Source organism: Coregonus lavaretus (genome assembly GCF_964263955.1).
Source record: "Coregonus lavaretus genome assembly, chromosome: 26".
In the NCBI taxonomy this organism is placed as follows: Eukaryota; Metazoa; Chordata; class Actinopteri; order Salmoniformes; family Salmonidae; genus Coregonus; species Coregonus lavaretus.
Genome location: NC_140013.1, coordinates 20,533,058 through 20,552,909, shown reverse-complemented (window position 1 = coordinate 20,552,909; position 19,852 = coordinate 20,533,058). Strand labels below are relative to the sequence as shown.

The 19,852-nt window shown below is 43.4% G+C and overlaps 1 long non-coding RNA gene across 2 annotated transcripts; it reads right to left on the bottom strand.

Annotated features, from left to right (window-relative positions):
- Nucleotides 1–8,967: 8,967 nt before the first annotated feature.
- LOC311101613 lies at nt 8,968–19,581 on the bottom strand. 2 transcript variants are annotated; one of them, XR_014609937.1, is made up of 4 exons: nt 19,495–19,581; nt 10,608–10,668; nt 9,994–10,404; nt 8,968–9,763 (listed from the first exon to the last, which is right to left on the bottom strand). It is a non-coding gene; the product is annotated as an uncharacterized lncRNA (long non-coding RNA). The 2 variants fall into 2 exon arrangements; XR_014609938.1 differs by having other exon boundaries at nt 10,290–10,404.
- Nucleotides 19,582–19,852: the final 271 nt, after the last annotated feature.

Genomic DNA, 19,852 nt, shown 5'->3' with positions numbered 1-19,852 from the left:
CCGGTAAGCACTGCCAGTCCCCTGTGAGCATGTAACAGAAGCACTGCTGTCAGGGCAAGTCTGTGACCTAGAGAGTAGTGTGTCTGTGTGTGTGCGTCTCTGTTTGTGTGTGTATCCCGCTGTGTGTTTGTGTGTGTCAGGTCACAGGGCAAGGTCTCCTACCTGATCCGCTCTGAGGGAATCGGCCTGCGAGTGCATTAAGAGATTGCGGGGGGGGCGCCGAGCCGAAGCTCACTGGCTCGACTTAAAGACATACACATAATCCTGGCTGCTTTGCTGTGCTCTGCTCCACCTGACAAGCATACACGTGGCAGGTGTGTCTTTCAGGGACTGTGTGTGTGTGTGTGTGTGTGTGTGTGTGTGTGTGTGTGTGTGTGTGTGTGTGTGTGTGTGTGTGTGTGTGTGTGTGTGTGTGTGTGTGTGTGTGTGTGTGTGTGTGTGTGTGTGTGTGTGTAAGTGAGTGCGTGTTTGTGTGTATCCTCTCTGAGCTGTACCCCACCTATGCCCTCTCAGGCGTGCGCCTGTCCTTGGGCACCCTTGCCCCCCCTAAAGTCACTTCATCTGCCAACTGGATAAAGAGAGAGATAGAGATGGGTACACAGAGATGAGCAAGAGAGAGAGACAGAGAGATAGACAGTAGAGAGACGTGACAGGACAGAGGTTACCCCACACCCTCATGCCATCCTGCCCAGCCTGACCACACAAAGCACAGTCAAAGCACACAAACACCTAACCATGCACTTTAACTATGGAGGCTTGAGATCTGAAAGTGTATGGTATGTGTTTTGGTATGCTATAAAATGCTATGTATAATAAGGTATGCTACGTAATTCCACTGTATGTCACTTGGACTGTGTTCATTTTGATGTGATAATAAATTGAATTGCACAGAGACAAAACATTGTTCTTTGTGATTGTATTATTTGAATTGTGAGTAGATATGTCTCTTGGCTATAACAAATACACTTACAGTACCCTACCAAGTGCACATACTATCAAATAGTTGGATATTTATAGGAAATAATTTGAAAATACTTTCAAATACTTCCAAAATAAGTAGTTGATTTGGGCCACATTATTTAAAAACATTCAATTACACAGAAAATCAGTATTTAAATAACAAATTATCAAATACAATATGTATTTGAACCCTGTTTACAGTACTACACTGTACAAGGTAATAAGTAACTGCCCTGTAGTTTCTCGGACATAATGCTACCTCTGGAAGTTTTGACCTATTTGAATGGCAGTGCCTGCCCTTTGGAATATGCAACGCACCAGCTAACTCACAGCACTGGGACATGTTTACCTACTGTAGTTCCTTTAGCAGGGTGTCACACACACACACACACACACACACACTAGCTAGGGTGACCCCAGGTCACTGGAAGATTAACTTATACGTGACAGGTCAGCAGACTCTAAAACTGACCCTACCGGAAGGTCACAGCAATCACAGGAATTCTTAGCCAAGGCTAGAGGTACAGAGTGTGTGTGTATGTGTGTGTGCATGCGTGCTTGCGTGCTTGCGTGAGTGCGTTTGTGTGTGTGCACGTGCGTGTGTGTATGCATGTGTGTGCGCACGTGTGTATGTTCATAGCCAAGGTCGTGGTGGTAGCCAGGACAACTCAATCCCAATGCAATCCGGAGGGAGGAAAGCAAAGCTCTTTTTCTTCTCTGGGAAAATGGCTGCCCAGTATGATTACATGATTGTGTTTAGACTTCAACGGATACTCATAACACAGGACGACCTAATCTTCCCCTCTCCTGTTCCTAGAATAAATAAACAATGACACTGTTAGTCTGTTGATGCTATTAGTTAATAAGAGGTAATGGAGGGGAAGGGAACTTCTCCTCAATGCCTCCATCCAGCCATACGGAAACCCACAGGGAAGGAAGGAGGAAGAAGAGGAGGGGACCTGCACAATGAGTCCTCATTGATCTTCTCAAACACCCACGGAAAGGAAAGGAGAGGAGAGGAGGAAGAGGTTCCAATGCCAGCCAGAGGCCAAGCCTGGCTCTGCTCTGAAGAGGTTTACAAAACTTTACTAAATTCCCCCCAGCCTGGTGAAATCGTCTGTGAAAGCTGCTTAGGGTTAGGATTACCCCCATGTGCCGGCTGACGGGAGGGTGATCACCGCTGCACCTGACAGAAACACTGCCGGTTTGCAACTTAACCCCAACCTGACCTACCCAACCCCAGAATGACCTAGCATGTTCCCACAATGCACCCAGACCTTTACCAAGGTGACCCAGCAGAGGCATGTGGCCACTCACAGAAGGCAGGCCACCTAAAGACTGTGTCTGGGAACGTTTATGGCTCTCTCTCTTTAAGGTTCGTCACTAGTTAACACAGCCACAAAGTCATAATTATGGCTAAACTAAACCCTGCCTATTTCTATAATTTCTCTTCTTATTTGATTTTAAACCTAAGCCTAACCTTAACCACACTGCTAACCTTATGCCTAAAACTAACCTTAACCCTAACCTTAACCACACTGCTAACTTTAGATTAAGACCAAAAAGCACATTTTTGTAGCCAAAAAGTGGAAAACCTCTTTAAGCAGGAGATGGGGAAGGTGGGATACATCCCAAATCATTATAATTACTCTGTTCATCTGACTCAAATAGAGAAGAGATAATACTAACAATATATTTTATGATATTTTCTTGTTTTTCACATCTCTCTTTATCCTGATATAACTGGAAGCCTGTGCTGTACCTCAGGGCCGGACTAGGACAATAATTCGTCCCACATCATCATTCATAGGCTTTATTAAGGAGTGTAATAAATAGACTACTGAGGTATTCAAGAAATACGTTTTTTCATCTAACACGTCCCAAGCAGGAATGCATGACTCAAGATATTTTGATGTGCAACCTAATCCAGTCACTGACATTAATTTTGGATTGACAATTAGACTATAGTATTTTACTGTCGAAATAGGACTCCAGAATTTCCCACATTTTTTTTTCAATAGAGCTGAATTACATATATCTTTATGTGCACTAACTAATATCATAGACTAATTAATTTGGGGTTCAACACCTGAGGAAGTGGAAACTAAAAAAACACATTAACTACTGTAGATCGCTAACTCTAAATATAAAAGGCTACCCACTGCTAGTAGCCATGTATTTATCCAAAAGTAAATGTCTTAAAAAAGCTTTGCAGTTGTAAGCTACTACCCATGAGATCTATAGGCCTTTGCCCTCGCAATGGCCGGTGCACATTTTGCGCGAGCCACTCAATATCTCAAAGCCATATCATATCTTGGTTGTAGAATAGTTGCTATTAAGCTGAATATTGACAGTTGAGAAATAAAAAGTATACCTACAGAAAGCTGAGACCCTACTCTCTTTGACAGGGACAAGGGGACGAAGCTTCCAAAGCTGTGTTTTTCCCGCAATTGCATTTTGAAATGTTATACGATCAGAATGCATTTTTGTCTCTAGCGCATGGGGGAGAGGAGAGTGGCTCGCTCATCACAGCGAAACAGGCACAGGGGCAGGGCAGACACTTTCATTACAGGAATCATGAGGGTAATACACTTCATTGTTTGAACCAAATTATGGTTTTAGCCGCAGTGGCGATTTTAGCATGTAAATCTTGGTGGGTCCAAAAAAATAGTTTTAGATGCATGCCAGCAAAGCCACCACACAACACAACACTAAACAATACATGAATTGCACTATAACGGTGACAAACAGTGCCTACAAACTGTTAGGGCCTACATAAAGCTATCCCCACAGCAGAGTGCCAACAGCAGTCCCAACACCTTACCACTGCTACACCTAGCTATTAGCGGAGCCTTGTTTGGCTGCAAAACAGTTCATTCAGCCTCATTTACTGTCTTTAAAAAACCATAACTGATATGGCTGACATGCTTAAACAAATGTGGTTTCTACTGACAATTGAGATGTACAAACTATGGCATAAGGGAACGACGAGCGGATAAGAGGCAATCCATAATTTCGATTAAGACATTAATGAGCAAGCTAGGACGGACGTAGTGAATATAACTATTTGTTCAGCACTTTTGAAATGTGGTCTGTTCTTACAGTGTTCTCCCTGTACACCAAGTCAGAACCGAAGGATAAATAAAGGGGGCATATAAGCAGACAATGAAAGCTCTTACAATATTTGATGACGACATTTCTCTAAAACAGGCTGTAAGCTAATTGTGCACCACCAAGTCAGAACAGTAGGCTAAGTTAGGAGGGGGAAAGGGACCAAATTATTAGGGTGAAGCACATGGGCTACTAACAGGTTACAACAGAACATACACTTAGTATTACTTTCTTAGCTACAGTATACATATCTCCCTGGCATATTACATCATTTATGCAGCAGCATACAATACATTTTTGGACTCACCTTGTTGTGCTGTGCTCACTTGAACAGGAAGGTGGCACGGCGATCATTCGTGGGCAAATGTTGTCATCAAACTTTGTCATCAAATTCTGGCATTCTCTGGATTTATGGTGCTTTCAAGACAACTGGGAACTCTGTAAAAAAAACACGGTTGAATCATGATGTCAGTGATCTTCAGGTCGGAGCTCTAGAAAGAGACCCGAGTTCCCGACTTGGAATTCCGAGTTGGATGACTGTTCAAAACGTATTTTCCCAGTCGGAGATTGTTTTTTTCCGAGCTCCCATTTGTCTTGAACTCACTGAAATTTGAGATTTCCCAGTTCCGAGTTTCCAGTTGTTTTGAACACGGGAGAAGTCATGCTGGATTGACAGCATGGCCAATGTATTCAACCTTTTCTGGCCCATCTTGTTGAATGTTTATCCTTTTAAGCTTGGAAAAGAGGCCCTTAAACCCAGACTTGGATCACACACCCACTCCACTGAATAGCAGGTTATTGATTGCTTTGCAATGCTTGCAGTTAGCTACGGATTCCTTCCAAACCACTCATTGTTGAATTTGCAACTTGTTGTGTAATGTTTATGTCCAATGGCCGATGAGCACTGATACGTTTTGTCTATAATTTCTCTTCATAATTTCTCTTCATATGGCAAGGATTTAAATGGATTTGCCAGTATATTGTCGATTCATGATGATGATTGCTAGCTTGCTAGCTAAGATTTTGAAAGTATGATGTTGACATGATCAGTCCAATCAAAGCTACGGTAGATATAATGTGATTTGACGTCATTTTATGTGTGGCCAATGACCTTGAGCCTTCTTGGATGGGCACTTCTAATGTAACTCTACAGAAGCACCCAAGGGGCTTGAATATCCGAGCTCTACCCATAGATTTTGTGGTGACATACTGTCCCTATGAGTGACAAAACATTGAGCCAATCACAGCGCAACTAGAGAACATTACCAACCCCTACACTCCGTATTTTCCACTGGCTGCCCCACCACCACAGAAAGCACTGAGATAGGCTGAAACTCCTGCATTCTGGAGCTGCCTTACTCAAGAAAGCAAAAAAGAGACCATGTTTGTATGCGGCTTTATTAACTCAATTATTTATAAATTTTTTACATTGTTTGCAAACTGATATGTGACACGTATTAATGCCAAAATAACATGCAAAACAGGCAACAAAAAAATATATATAAATAAAAAAGTAACAAAAATAAATACACTACCGTTCAAAAGTTTGGGGCCACTTAGAAATGTCCTTATTTTCGAAAGAAAAGCAATTTTTTTGTCCATTAAAATAACATCAAATTGATCAGAAATACAGTGTAGACATTGTTAATGTTGTAAATTGTAGCTGGAAACGTCTGATTTTGTAATGGAATATCTACATAGGCGTACAGAGGCCCATTATCAGCAACCATCAGTCCTGTGTTCCAATGGCACGTTGTGTTTGCTAATCCAAGTTTATCATTTTAAAAGGCTAATTGATCATTAGAAAACCGTTTTGCAATTATGTTAGCACAGCTGAAAACTGTTGTGCTGATTAAAGAAGCAATAAAACTGGCCTTCTTGATACTAGTTGAGTATCTGGAGCATCAGCAATTGTGGGTTCGATTACAGGCTCAAAATGGCCAGAAACAAATAACTTTCTTCTGAAACTCGTCAGTCTATTCCATGCGAGAAATTGCCAAGAAACTGAAGATCTCGTACAACGCTGTGTACTACTCCCTTTACAGAACAGCGCAAACTGGCTCTAACCAGAATAGAAAGAGGAGTGGGAGGCCCTGGTGCACAACTGCCATTTACAACATTAACAATGTCTACACTGTATTTCTGATCAATTTGATGTTATTTTAATGGACCAAAAAAATGCTTTTCTTTTGAAAACAAGGACATTTCAAAGTGACCCCAAACTTTTGAACGGTAGTGTATATACTGTGAATTCAGAAAGTATTCAGACCCCTTGACTTTATCCACATTTTGTTACTTTACAGCCTTATTCTAAAATGGATGAAATTATTATTTTTCCTCATCAATCTACACACAATACCCCATAATATCACGACTTAGGATATGACCCAGATGCAGACACAGGAGGCGGATAGTACAATTCTCAATAATAATTTATTAGAACACGAGGAAGGCAAAGGGCAGGTCGAGGACAGGCAGAGGTTCGTAATCAGGTCAGAGTCAGGCAGGTACAGGACGGCAGGCAGGCTAGGGGTCAGGGCAGGCAGAATGGTCAGAACAGGGAAAACTAGGATATAAACACTTGAGAAAAAGGAAAACGGGAAGCATGCTGGTAAGACCTGACAAGACAAACTGGCAACAGACAAACGGAGAACACAGGTATAAATGCACTGGGGATAATGGGGAAGATGGGCGACACCTGGAGGGGGGTGGAGACAAGCACAAAGACAGGTGAAACAGATCAGGATGTGACACATAATGACAAAGCAAAGACAGGTTTTTAGAAATCTTAGCAAATGTATTACAAACAAAAAACAGAAATACTTTATTTATATAAGTATTCAGACCCTTTGCTATGAGACTCAAAATTGAGCTCAGGTGCATCCTGTTTCCATTAATCATCCTTGAGATGTTTCTACAACTTGATTGGAGTCCACCTGTGGTACATTCAATTGATTGGACATGATTTGGAAAGGCACACACCTCTCTATATAAGGTCCCACAGTTAACAGTGCATGTCAGAGCAAAAACCAAGCATTGAGGTGGAAGGAATTGTCCGTAGAGCTCCGAGACAGGATTGTGTCGAGGCATAGATCTGGGGAAGGGTAACAAAAAATTACTGAGTAAAGGGTCTGAATATTTATGTAAATGTAGTATTTCAGTTTATTTTTAATATAAATGTGCAAACATTTCTAAAAACCTGTTTTTCCTTTGTCATTATGTGATATTGTGTGTAGATTGATGAGGGGAAAAAAACAATTTAATCAATTTTAGAATAAGGCTGTAACGTAATAAAATGTGGAAAAAGTCAAGGGGTCTGAATACTTTCCATATGCACTGTATATACACTACCAGTCAAAAATGTGGACACACCTACTCATTCAAGGGTATTTCTTTATTTTTACTATTTTTTACATTGTAGAATAATAGTGAAGACATCAAACTATGAAATAACACATATGGAATGATGTAGTACCCAAAAAAGTGTTAAACAAATCAAAATATATTTTATATTTGAGATTCTTCAAATAGCCACCCTTTGCCTTAATGACAGCTTTGCACACTCTTGGCATTCTCTCAACCAGCTTCTTGAGGTAGTCACCTGGAATGCATTTCAATTAAGAGGTGTGCCTTCTTAAAAGTTCATTTGTGGATTTTTTTTCCTTCTTAATGCATTTGAGCCAATCAGTTGTGTTGTGACAAGGTAGGGGGGGTATACAGAAGATAGCCTTATTTGGTAAAAGACCAAGTCCATATTATGGCAAGAACAGCTCAAATAAGCAAAGAGAAACGACAGTCCATCATTACTTTAAGACATGAAGGTCAGTCAATACGGAAAATGTAAAGAACTTTGAACGTTTCTTCAAGTGCAATCGCAAAAACCATCAAGCGCTATGATGAAACTGGCTCTCATGAGGACCACCACAGGAATGGAAGACCCAGAGTTACCTCTGCTGCAGAGGATACGTTCATTAGAGTTACCAGCCTCAGAAATTGCAGCCCAAATAAATGCTTCACAGAGTTCAAGTCACAGACACATCTCAACATCAACTGTTCAGAGGGGACTGTGTGAATCAGGCCTTCATGGTCGAATTGCTGCAAAGAAACCACTACTAAAGGACACCAATAATAAGAAGAGACCTGCTTGGGCCAAGAAACACGAGCAATGGACATTAGACCGGTGGAAATGTGTCCTTTGGTCTGGAGTCCAAATTGGAGATTTTTGGTTCCAACCGCCGTGTCTTTGTGAGACGCGGTGTGGGTGAACGGATGATCTCCGCAAGTGTAGTTCCCACCATAAAGCATGGAGGAGGAGGTGTTGTGGTGTGGGGGTGCTTTGCTGGTGACACTGTCTGTGATTTATTTAGAATTCAAGGCACACTTAACCAGCATGGCTACCACAGTATTCTGCAGCGATACGCCATCCCATCTGGTTTGGGCTTAGTGGGACTATCATTTGTTTTTCAACAGGACAATGACCCAACACACCTCCAGGCTGTGTAAGGGCTATTTTACCAAGAAGGAGAGTGATGGAGTGCTGCATCAGATGACCTGGCCTCCTCAATCCCCCAACCTCAACCCAATTGAGATGGTTTGGGATGAGTCGGACGGCAGAGTGAAGGAAAAGCAGCCAACAAGTGCTCAGCATATGTGGGAACTCCTTCAGGACTGTTAGAGCTGGTTGAGAGAATGCCAAGAGTGTGCTAAGCTGTCATCAAGGCAATGGGTGGCTAATCTCAAATATATTTTGATTTGTTTAACACTTGTTTTCGGTTACTACATGATTCCATATGTGTTATTTCATAGTGTTGATGTCTTCACTATTATTCTATATAGTAAAAATAAAGAAAAACCCTTGAATGAGTAGGTGTGTCCAAACTTTTGACTGGTCCTGTATATATATAATATATATATTTTTTTAGCTAAACAGGTGCGGCTCAAACAATGACGGGTCGCCACTCTTTAGGGTCGCCACTGAATGACGGGTCGCCAATCTTTAACCGCCCTAAACATAGGATGTTTTGAGTGAGGTGACAATGTAGAAAGTGTTCTTTCTACATTTATAGGCTCCCTTTTCATTTTGTATGATCCATGATCTTGGCTGTCTAATTGATGACAGAGTCAGAGCAGGTTTCTTTGCTGATGCTGCACTTGACTTTGAATGTGAGTTTGCGTGACCTCAGCTCAGCCTATCAGAAAACTGGGCCGGTCCATCTTGGTAGGGGGGCCGGCCTTTGCTCATTGTATAACAGAGAAATTCCGCAAAAATCTTAAAAATAACTATCTTAACAGGCCCATGGGCCGCTGGCCATGTCACCTTTTTTATTTTGTATTTTTATATTTAAAACATAATTTTGTGTGTGTCAATTTCGACCACCCCCCCCAACTAAAAAATGGATCAGCCCATCTGGCATTTGCCAGAATTGCCAGATGGCCAATCCACCCCTGCTGTAACTCATCAGTCAGTCAGTGCTGACCATTGACCTGTATGTATGTGTTAATGTTCAATTTAGAGGGAAGTGGAAAAGTGTGGCCCCCCTTTCCCGTACTGTATGTCTCAGTTTCCATGTTTGGACACCCTGACTACTGTTGCTCCCTCACTCCCTCCTTCTCTTCTCTACTCCTTCAGTCTGATGACTTCATCAGGTGCCTCTGGAAAAACCAACCCACGTGGGAAGGAGGCTGACGCCAGCTAGAGAAAGAGAGAGAGAGAGTGAGAGGGGGAGAGGGGAAGGGGAAAGAGGAGTGATATAGGGGAGAGGGTACAGCACAACATGTAGAGTGTGCCCATGGTGACATAGCAGAAACCAATAGAAAAAGAGAGAAAGAACGAGTGAATGTGATACAGAGACAAGACCAGGACCCAGGGAAAGAGAGAAAGACCAAGAAAGAAAGGAGAACTTGTACAGTATGCACACCCACCCACCACTGTGCCCCAGCCACTGACAAGCCGCCTATTTCAATGAGGCCCCAGCCAGCAGGCAGACAGGCAGTCCAGGCTATGATGTATGTTACACATTGCACCCAGGCCCTGGGCCCCAGCCCTGCAGTGTAAAACTCCAGAAATAGACTTCCCCCAGACTTCTCTATAGGTGGGCTGTAGGGAGAGAGAAAGGGAGAGCAAGGAAGCGAGAGTAAAAGAGAGAGAGAATGGGAAAGAGGGGGAGGAAGGGGTGACAGAAGGAGACAGAGGTATTGTGTATCTTTAATCTACTGACTGGTTGCCATGGTTAATCCTGTGCTGTGACGTCAGAGGAAGCCTTGCCATCACCGAGACGATTTCCCCCTTGGGACCATAGAACGCTTGTTGCGTAATTCCTCGGAAAGGAAAGTCTGAACAGGGCAGACCGAAGCAGAGCAGCGACCAGACAATCTCGTTAAAGGGACATGACAGCAAGACACACACACACACACACCACTTCTGCTGTGTCCAAGTAACAATGACAGTGAGTCCACTCAGGTACTATCTATGGGTGGTTAGGTACATTGAAAGCAGAGGGTTACCCAACACTTAGTTATAAATAACTGTACAGTACCTTAAGAAGGTTTTGTGTGGTGGAGGGTGCTGAGAGTTCATTGGAACCTGACAACTTAATCCTGCGTAAAAGATAGATAGAGATAAAGAGAGAGAGAGAGAGAGAGAGAGAGAGAGAGAGAGAGAGAGAGAGAGAGAGAGAGAGAGAGAGAGACCAAATTGATAGCAAGTGCTTATGTGTTTATGTCTCAGCCACTGTCGCTTATATTCACACTTGGCTCTTAATACCAAACACAGGGTGTTGCTCTCACAAGTCAAGTCACATTTGATTTACAATACACTTTACTAAAAAGTAAACCAAAGTAAATTTAAAAAAGAAAACAGGGGACAACACTTTCACAGACACGCTTTTTACTGCTTCTGTACCCATAGCTCGCCAAGATACACAGACAGACAGACTGACAGACAGACAGAAATTCAGACAGACAAACAAACAGACAGAAACACAGACAGACAGACAGACAGACAGACAGACAGACAGACAGACAGACAGACAGACAGACAGGCAAGCAGACAGGCAAGCAGACAGACAGACAGGCAAGCAGGCAGACACACACACACACACGGACACACACACAAATACACGCTGTACTGTATGTGAAACGTGATCTGTGCTCTTCTGCAGTCAAGCCTGTGTGGTAGGGATATCATATGATTCCTGTTTCTGTGCTGCGGCCAGCCAGCCCAGGACAGAGTACAGAACAACATGTACTGTAGTAGTGACAAGACAACAAACCTTGTGGCTTAGATGGTAGAGCATTGCGCTTGCAACACCAGGGTTGTGGGTTCGATTCCCATGGGGGACCAGTACAGAACAAAGTATGAAAATGTATGCATTCACTACTGTAAGTCGCTCTGGATAAGAGCGTCTGCTAAATGACTAAAATGTAAAATATGGAACTGAGAGAAAAGAAGAGGCATAGAGTGACAGAAAGAGCAGGAGAAATACAGAACATTTTACATTGTGTGAAAACAAGTTACAACACAATGCTGTTGTCAGGGGAATAAGGAACATTATCAGCCACAGTCAGTAGGGACTTGTTTGTCCACGTCCAGAAGTTTCACCTTTGTGATTGTCCACACAGTAAATCAGTGTGTGTATATACAATTGTATTGTATATACATACAGTGCATTCGGAAAGTATTCGGACCCCATTACTTTTTCCACATTTTGTTAAGTTACAGCCTTTTCTAAAATTGATTAAATAAAAAAAAATCCTCATCAATCTACACACAATACCCAATAATGACAAAGCTAAAAAAGGTTTTTAGAATTTTAGCAAATGTATTAAATATAAAAAACAGAAATACCTTATTACATAAGTATTCAGACCCTTTGCTATGACATGCGAAATTGAGCTCAGGTGCATCCTGTTTCCATTGATCATCCTTGAGATGTTTCTACAACTTGATTGGAGTCCACCTGTGGTAGATTCAATTGATTGGACATGATTTGGAAAGGCACACACCTGTCTATATGTTCCCACAGTTGACAGTGCATGTCAGAGCAAAAACCAAGCCATGAGGACGAAGGAATTGTCCATAGAGCTCAGAGACAGGATTGTGTCGAGGCATAGATCTGGGGAAGGGTACCAGAAAATGTCTCCAGCATTGAAGGTCCCCAAGAACACAGTGGCCTCCATCATTGTTAAATGGAAGAAGTTTGGAACCACCTAGACTCTTCCTAGAGCTGGTCGCCCGGCCAAACTGAGCAATCGGTTGAGAAGGACATTGGTCAGGGAGGTTACCAAGAACCCGATGGTCACTCTGACAGACCTCCAGACCTCTAGAGTTCCTCTGTGGAGTTGGGAGAACCTTGAGTGGCCCAGCCAGAGCCTGGACTTGAACCCGATTGAACATCTCTGGAGAGACCTGAAAATAGTTGTGCAGCGACGCTCCACATCCAACCTGACAGAGCTTGAGAGGATCTGCAGAGAAGAATGGGAGAAACTCCCCAAATACAGGTGTGCCAAGCTTGTAGCATCATACCCAAGAAGACTTTAGGCTGTAATCGCTGCGTTTACATTTACATTTACGTAATTTAGCAGACGCTCTTATCCAGAGCGACTTACAAATTGGTGCATTCACCTTATAGCCAGTGGGATAACCACTTTACAATATATATATATTTTTTTCTTTCTTTGGGGTGGGGTAAGGGGGGGTAGAAGGATTACTTTATCCTATCCCAGGTATTCCTTAAAGAGGTGGGGTTTCAAGTGTCTCCGGAAGGTGGTGAGTGACTCCGCTGTCCTGGCGTCGTGAGGGAGCTTGTTCCACCATTGGGGTGCCAGAGCAGCGAACAGTTTTGACTGGGCTGAGCGGGAACTGTGCTTCCGCAGAGGTAGGGGGGCCAGCAGGCCAGAGGTGGATGAACGCAATGCCCTCGTTTGGGTGTAGGGACTGATCAGAGCCTGAAGGTACGGAGGTGCCGTTCCCCTCACAGCTCCGTAGGCAAGCACCATGGTCTTGTAGCAGATGCGAGCTTCAACTGGAAGCCAGTGGAGTGTGCGGAGGAGCGGGGTGACGTGAGAGAACTTGGGAAGGTTGAACACCAGACGGGCTGCGGCATTCTGGATAAGTTGTAGGGGTTTAATGGCACAGGCAGGGAGCCCAGCCAACAGCGAGTTGCAGTAATCCAGACGGGAGATGACAAGTGCCTGGATTAGGACCTGTGCCGCTTCCTGTGTAAGGCAGGGTGGTACTCTCCGAATGTTGTAGAGCATGAACCTACAGGATCGGGTCACCGCCTTGATGTTAGCGGAGAACGACAGGGTGTTGTCCAGGGTCACGCCAAGGCTCTTTGCACTCTGGGAGGAGGACACAACGGAGTTGTCAACCGTGATGGCGAGATCATGGAACGGGCAGTCCTTCCCCGGGAGGAAGAGCAGCTCCATCTTGCCGCGGTTCAGCTTGAGTTGGTGATCCGTCATCCACACTGATATGTCTGCCAGACATGCAGAGATGCGATTCGCCACCTGGTTATCAGAAGGGGGAAAGGTGCTTCAACAAAGTACTGAGTAAAGGGTCTGAATACTTATGTAAATGTGATACGAGTTGTTTTATTTTTAATAAACTTGCAAAAATGTATACAAACCTGTTTTTGCTTTGTCATTATGGGGTATTGTGTGTAGATTGATGATGGAAAAAAACAATTTAATCAATTTTAGAATAAGTCTGTAATGTAACAAAATGTGGAAAAAGTAAAGGGGTCTGAGTACTTTCCGAATGCAGTGTATATACACACGCACACACGCACACACTGATGTACTGAAACTTCTGGACCCGGACAAACAAGTCCCTAGTGACTGTGGCTGATAATGTTCCTCATTCCCCTGACAACAGCATTGTGTTTTACGTGTGTGTGTGTGTGTGTGTGTGTGAGCCACATGCAGGGCCCTCGTGAGAACAGGCTGGCCTTTGATTTAATCTGTCAGCAAGGGCCTCATTGGGATGGGGAGAAGCGTGTAGCGCGTGTGTGTAATGCGCAGTGTCTGTGCCTCGCATATACAGTACCAGTCAAAAGTTTGGACACACCTTCTCATTCAAGGGTTTTTCTTTATTTTTACTATTTTCTACATTGTAGAATAATAGTGAAGACATCAAAACTATGAAATAACACATATGGAATCATGTAGTAACCAAAAAAGTGTTAAACAAATCTAAATATATTTGAGATTTGAGATTCTTCAAATAGCCACCCTTTGCCTTGATGACAGCTTTGCACACCCTTGGCATTCTCTCAACCAGCTTCACCTGGAATGCTTTTCCAACAGTCTTGAAGGAGTTCCCACATATGCTGAGCACTTACTGGCTGCTTTTCCTTCACTCTGCCGTCCGACTCATCCCAAACCATCTCAATTGGGTTGAGGTCGGGGGATTGTGGAGGCCAGGCCATCTGATGCAGCACTCCATCACTCTCCTTCTTGGTAAAATAGCCCTTACACAGCATGGAGGTGTGTTGGGTCATTGTCCTGTTGAAAAACAAATGATAGTCCCACTAAGCCCAAACCAGATGGGATGGTGTATCCCTGCAGAATGCTGTGGTAGCCATGCTGGTTAAGTGTGCATTGAATTCTAAATAAATCACAGACAGTGTCACCAGCAAAGCACCCCCACACCATAACACCTCCTCCTCCATGCTTTACGGTGGGAACTACACAAACTGATATCATTGGAACTAAAAATCTCAAATTTGGACTCTAGATCAAAGGACAAATTTCCACTGGTCTAATGTCCATTGCTCGTGTTTCTTGGTCCAAGCAGGTCTCTTCTTATTATTGGTGTCCTTTAGTAGTGGTTTCTTTGCAGCAATTCGACCATGAAGGCCTGATTCACACAGTTCCCTCTGAACAGTTGAAGTTGAAATGTGTCTGTGACTTGAACTCTGTGAAGCATTTATTTGGGCTGCAATTTCTGAGGCTGGTAACTCTAATGAACGTATCCCCTGCAGCAGAGGTAACTCTGGGTCTTCCATTCCTGTGGCAGTCCTCATGAGAGCCAGTTTCATCATAGCGCTTGATGGTTTTTGCGATTGCACTTGAAGAAACTTTCAAAGTTCTTGAAATGTTTCATATTGACTGACCTTCATGTCTTAAAGTAATGATGGACTGTCATTTCTCTTTGCATATTTGATCTGTTCTTGCCATAATATGTACTTGGTCTTTTACCAAATAGGGCTATCTTTTGTATACCCCCCCCTCCCCTACCTTGTCACAACACAACTGATTGGCTCAAACGCATTAAGAAGGAAAATAATTCCACAAATTAACTTTTAAGAAGGCACACCTGTTAATTGAAATGCATTCCAGGTGACTATCTCATGAAGCTGGTTGAGAGAATGCCAAGAGTGTGCAAAGCTGTCATCAAAGCAAAGGGTGGCTATTTGAAGAATCTCAAATATAAAATATATTTTGATCTGTTTAACACTTTTTTGGTTACTACATGATTCCATATGTGTTATTTTATAGTTTTGATATCTTCACTATTATTCTACAATGTAAAAATAGTAAAAAATTAAGAAAAACCCTTGAATGATTAGGTGTGTCCAAACTTTTGACTGGTAGTGTACTTGAGGAAATGGTCAATAGCTGCTTGCAGAGAGAAACGCTGCATGCCACTCCTGAACGCAGCCTCGCTGTCTCCCGGCAGGCCACATGGAAGACATTAGAGCAAATAGAGCAATCTCCTACGAGAGACCAAAGCTCGCTGCCGGCTTCTTGGTGCAAATGTCTGAGCATTTCAATGGGTTTCCTTATAGGGTCGGAAATTACGCTGTTTTAAAAACCACCCCCTCCTCAGGCGAGATAGAGTTCAGTGAGTTTAAGGTGTGGCCTGCTTTAACAAGTTCAGGTTATAGGTAGGCATGAAATGGTAGGAGAACATTTGAACAGAAGGGGAACCCACACAAATTTACCCAATAACAATGCTGATTTTTGTTTCACGTTTCAAAACATTTTGTCCCGTTTGCTCATACTGAACGTAACCCAGGTGATGTTACAGTAAGAGGTGTGTCTGCGTTGTCGAGGCCCACCGGTTTAACGTTAAATGTATTGAGGTCAGACACGTATTCCAATCCACAGACCTGGGATGACCCCAGATTAGGATTGAAGATATTGCTCATTTCATTACACTCAATACCCTTCCGCCTCCCTCTCACATCCCAGTAAGGTTTGCAGTAAAAGTCAACGTCATTATATCATCACTTAATTTGATCATGATGAAGAGCAGAGGTATTGAATTGAATCTGCTTAGAGATTTGGAATTTTGTTATTTGTCTACTTTCTTTGTTGGAATGTATTATTAACTGTGTGTGTAATGAATTGTATATTGTATTGCATGTTATTGTGTGTTTGTACATGACCCAGGATGATACGCATTCCCAGGCTACTTTTAAACCAAATGACGTATTTCTGTGTGTTTTGTGTGTTTGTGTAGAGTTTATGGTGTGTGGGCTGTCCAAGCTCTTGTTTTAAGTAAACTGTGGGATTAGCTGTATTGACTCAATACTTGAGCTGAATGAGTTCCCAGTAGGTGTTCCCTACATTTCCCAGTCCTCATACCACTCACTAACACTGGGAGGGAGCTCATGTTTAAGTGACTGACTGGGTTTGAACCCTGAGTCGTCTGTGGCTGTGTGCCACAAGACTATGTAAGCCCACTGAGCTAAAGCCAAAGTGTAGGCAATAGCTTGGGGGAGCTAACGCAAGTCTGAGCTTGGTTCACTGAATCTGAAGAACCACTGACCATTTATTTACTCCTCAACCTGAGTAGGTCACAGGGTCCCATAGACGATGCATGAAAAACATACAATACAGTAGGGGAAATGTTCCCTCAGCACTGTGGAACGCACATGGGAAGTGTGTGTGTGTCTGTGTGTGAGTGTATGTCAGAGTTTGTTGTTCTGCTTTTCTCTATCTATGTTTGATCCTCTCCCTGTGTCTCCAGAGAGGTCTGAAGTCAGGCTCTGAACTATGAGTGGGATCTCACCTCCATCCCACAATACTCAGCTGGTCTCCCATCTTAAAGAATAGCCCTGGGCCCATGTGACTGTGTCAGCAGCAGTGTGTGTGTGTGTGTGTGTGTGTCTGTGTGTGTGTGTGTGTGTGTGTGTGTGTGTGTGTGTGTGTGTGTGTGTGTGTGCGTGTGTGTGTGTGTGTGTGTGTGTGTGTGTGTGTGTGCACGCGTGTGTGTGTGTGTGTGTGTGAGTCGGGGTGGGTGGGGGTGGGTGGGGGTGGTACACAGTGAGTGTGTGTGACTGCTGTGTGCATGTGCCCTTTGTACTGGCTGCTATGTGCAGAGGTATGTAGCTAAAGGTCGGGGCAGGAGCATGATGCTCTGTCAGGGATAGCTGTGACTAGGAGAAGCCCAGAGATGAGTAGGTAATGGCCAACAGGGGCTGGGGTTACATGGGGCTGGTGCTGGGGTACACTCTTAAAAAACCTAAAAGGGTTATTTGGCTGTCCCCATAGGAGAACCCTTTGAAAACCCCTTTTGGGTTCTATGTAGAATTCTTTCCACAGAGGGATCCACATGGAACCCAAAAGGGCTCTACCTGAAACCAAAAAAGGGTTCTACCAGGGAAACTAAAAAGGGTTATCCTATGGGGAAAGCTGAAGAACCCTTTTAGGTTTTTTAAGAGTGTACCCTAGCCACAGCTCCATGTACCATTTTTTCTAAGAGTGTATAGTAGGGCTAGGGCTAGGGCTGAGGATAAGGTTGATAAGGCTGGGGGTAAGGTATAGGGCTGGGGCTGAGGGTGGGGCTATGGTTGGGCTAAAGTAAAGGGCTGAAACTGGGGCCTAGTATTGGTCTTCCAGTCCTCCTGCTGGACCACACATGTTCTACAGTTACAGGTACTACAGCTACAGGTTCTACAGTTACAGGTACTACAGTTACAGGTTCTACAGTTACAGGTACTACAGTTACAGGTACTACAGTTACAGGTACTACAGTTACAGGTACTACAGTTACAGGTACTACAGCTACAGGTTCTACAGTTACAGGTACTTCAGTTACAGGTAATACAGTTAAAGGTACTACAGCTACAGGTACTACAGTTACAGGTACTACAGTTACAGGTACTACAGTTACACGTACTACAGTTACAGGTACTTCAGTTACAGGTTCTACCGTTACAGGTACTTCAGTTACAGGTACTACAGTTACAGGTTCTACAGTTACAGGTACTTCAGTTACAGGTACTTCAGTTACAGGTACTACAGTTACAGGTACTACAGTTACAGGTACTACAGTTACAGGTTCTACAGTTACAGGTACTACAGTTACAGGTTCTACAGTTACAGGTACTACAGTTACAGGTTCTACAGTTACATGTACTACAGTTACAGGTTCTACAGTTACAGGTACTTCAGTTACAGGTACTTCAGTTACAGGTACTACAGTTACAGGTACTACAGTTACAGGTTCTACAGTTACAGGTACTACAGTTACAGGTTCTACAGTTACATGTACTACAGTTACAGGTTCTACAGTTACAGGTACTTCAGTTACAGGTACTTCAGTTACAGGTACTACAGTTACAGGTACTACAGTTACAGGTACTTCAGTTACAGGTACTTCAGTTACAGGTACTACAGTTACAGGTACTACAGTTACAGGTACTACAGTTACAGGTTCTACAGTTACAGGTACTACAGTTACAGGTTCTACAGTTACAGGTACTACAGTTACAGGTTCTACAGTTACATGTACTACAGTTACAGGTTCTACAGTTACAGGTACTTCAGTTACAGGTACTTCAGTTACAGGTACTACAGTTACAGGTACTACAGTTACAGGTTCTACAGTTACAGGTACTACAGTTACAGGTTCTACAGTTACATGTACTACAGTTACAGGTTCTACAGTTACAGGTACTACAGTTACAGGTTCTACAGTTACAGGTACTTCAGTTACAGGTACTTCAGTTACAGGTACTACAGTTACAGGTACTACAGTTACAGGTACTTCAGTTACAGGTACTACAGCTACAGGTACTACAGTTACAGGTACTACAGTTACAGGTACTACAGTTACAGGTACTACAGTTACAGGTACTACAGTTAAAGGTACTACAGCTACAGGTTCTACAGTTACAGGTACTTCAGTTACAGGTAATACAGTTACAGGTACTACAGCTACAGGTACTACAGTTACAGGTACTACAGTTACAGGTACTACAGTTACAGGTACTTTAGCTACAGGTACTACAGTTACAGGTACTTCAGCTACAAGAGAGAGGGATGGAGGAGTCGCTGTTTGTTAGATGTCATGTAACTATAACTCCTGTTGTTGCCCTGGTTTTGACAGACAGGTGTGGCTGTTATGTCATGTCACTCACTGTTACATATGTTTATTATAGCATAATGTAGGTTTAAGACCTTACCTACCTGAAGGTTAGTAGGACAAGTACGGTAGTCAGACGGGCGGACGGCCGGACGGACAGACAGGTTCAGGCAGAAACAGGCATGTGAAACACAAACGCAAAAGTGCATGCAACACACACACACACAGCTCTGAAGCACGAGGCAGGTCATTGCCCCCCTGTCTGTCATATCTCTGGGGCATGATTCACTCCCCTGCCCTTCCAGAGCCTCTCACCATGTGGGGTGTGGGGACGTGCCCGCACATGTTGCCCACCACCAGCTGCCAGTCACCAGGCCCAGCAGGCACGACCATCATCATCGCCATCCTCATCATCATCACCATCATCATCATCAACAATGATCCATTGGTCCAATGATAATA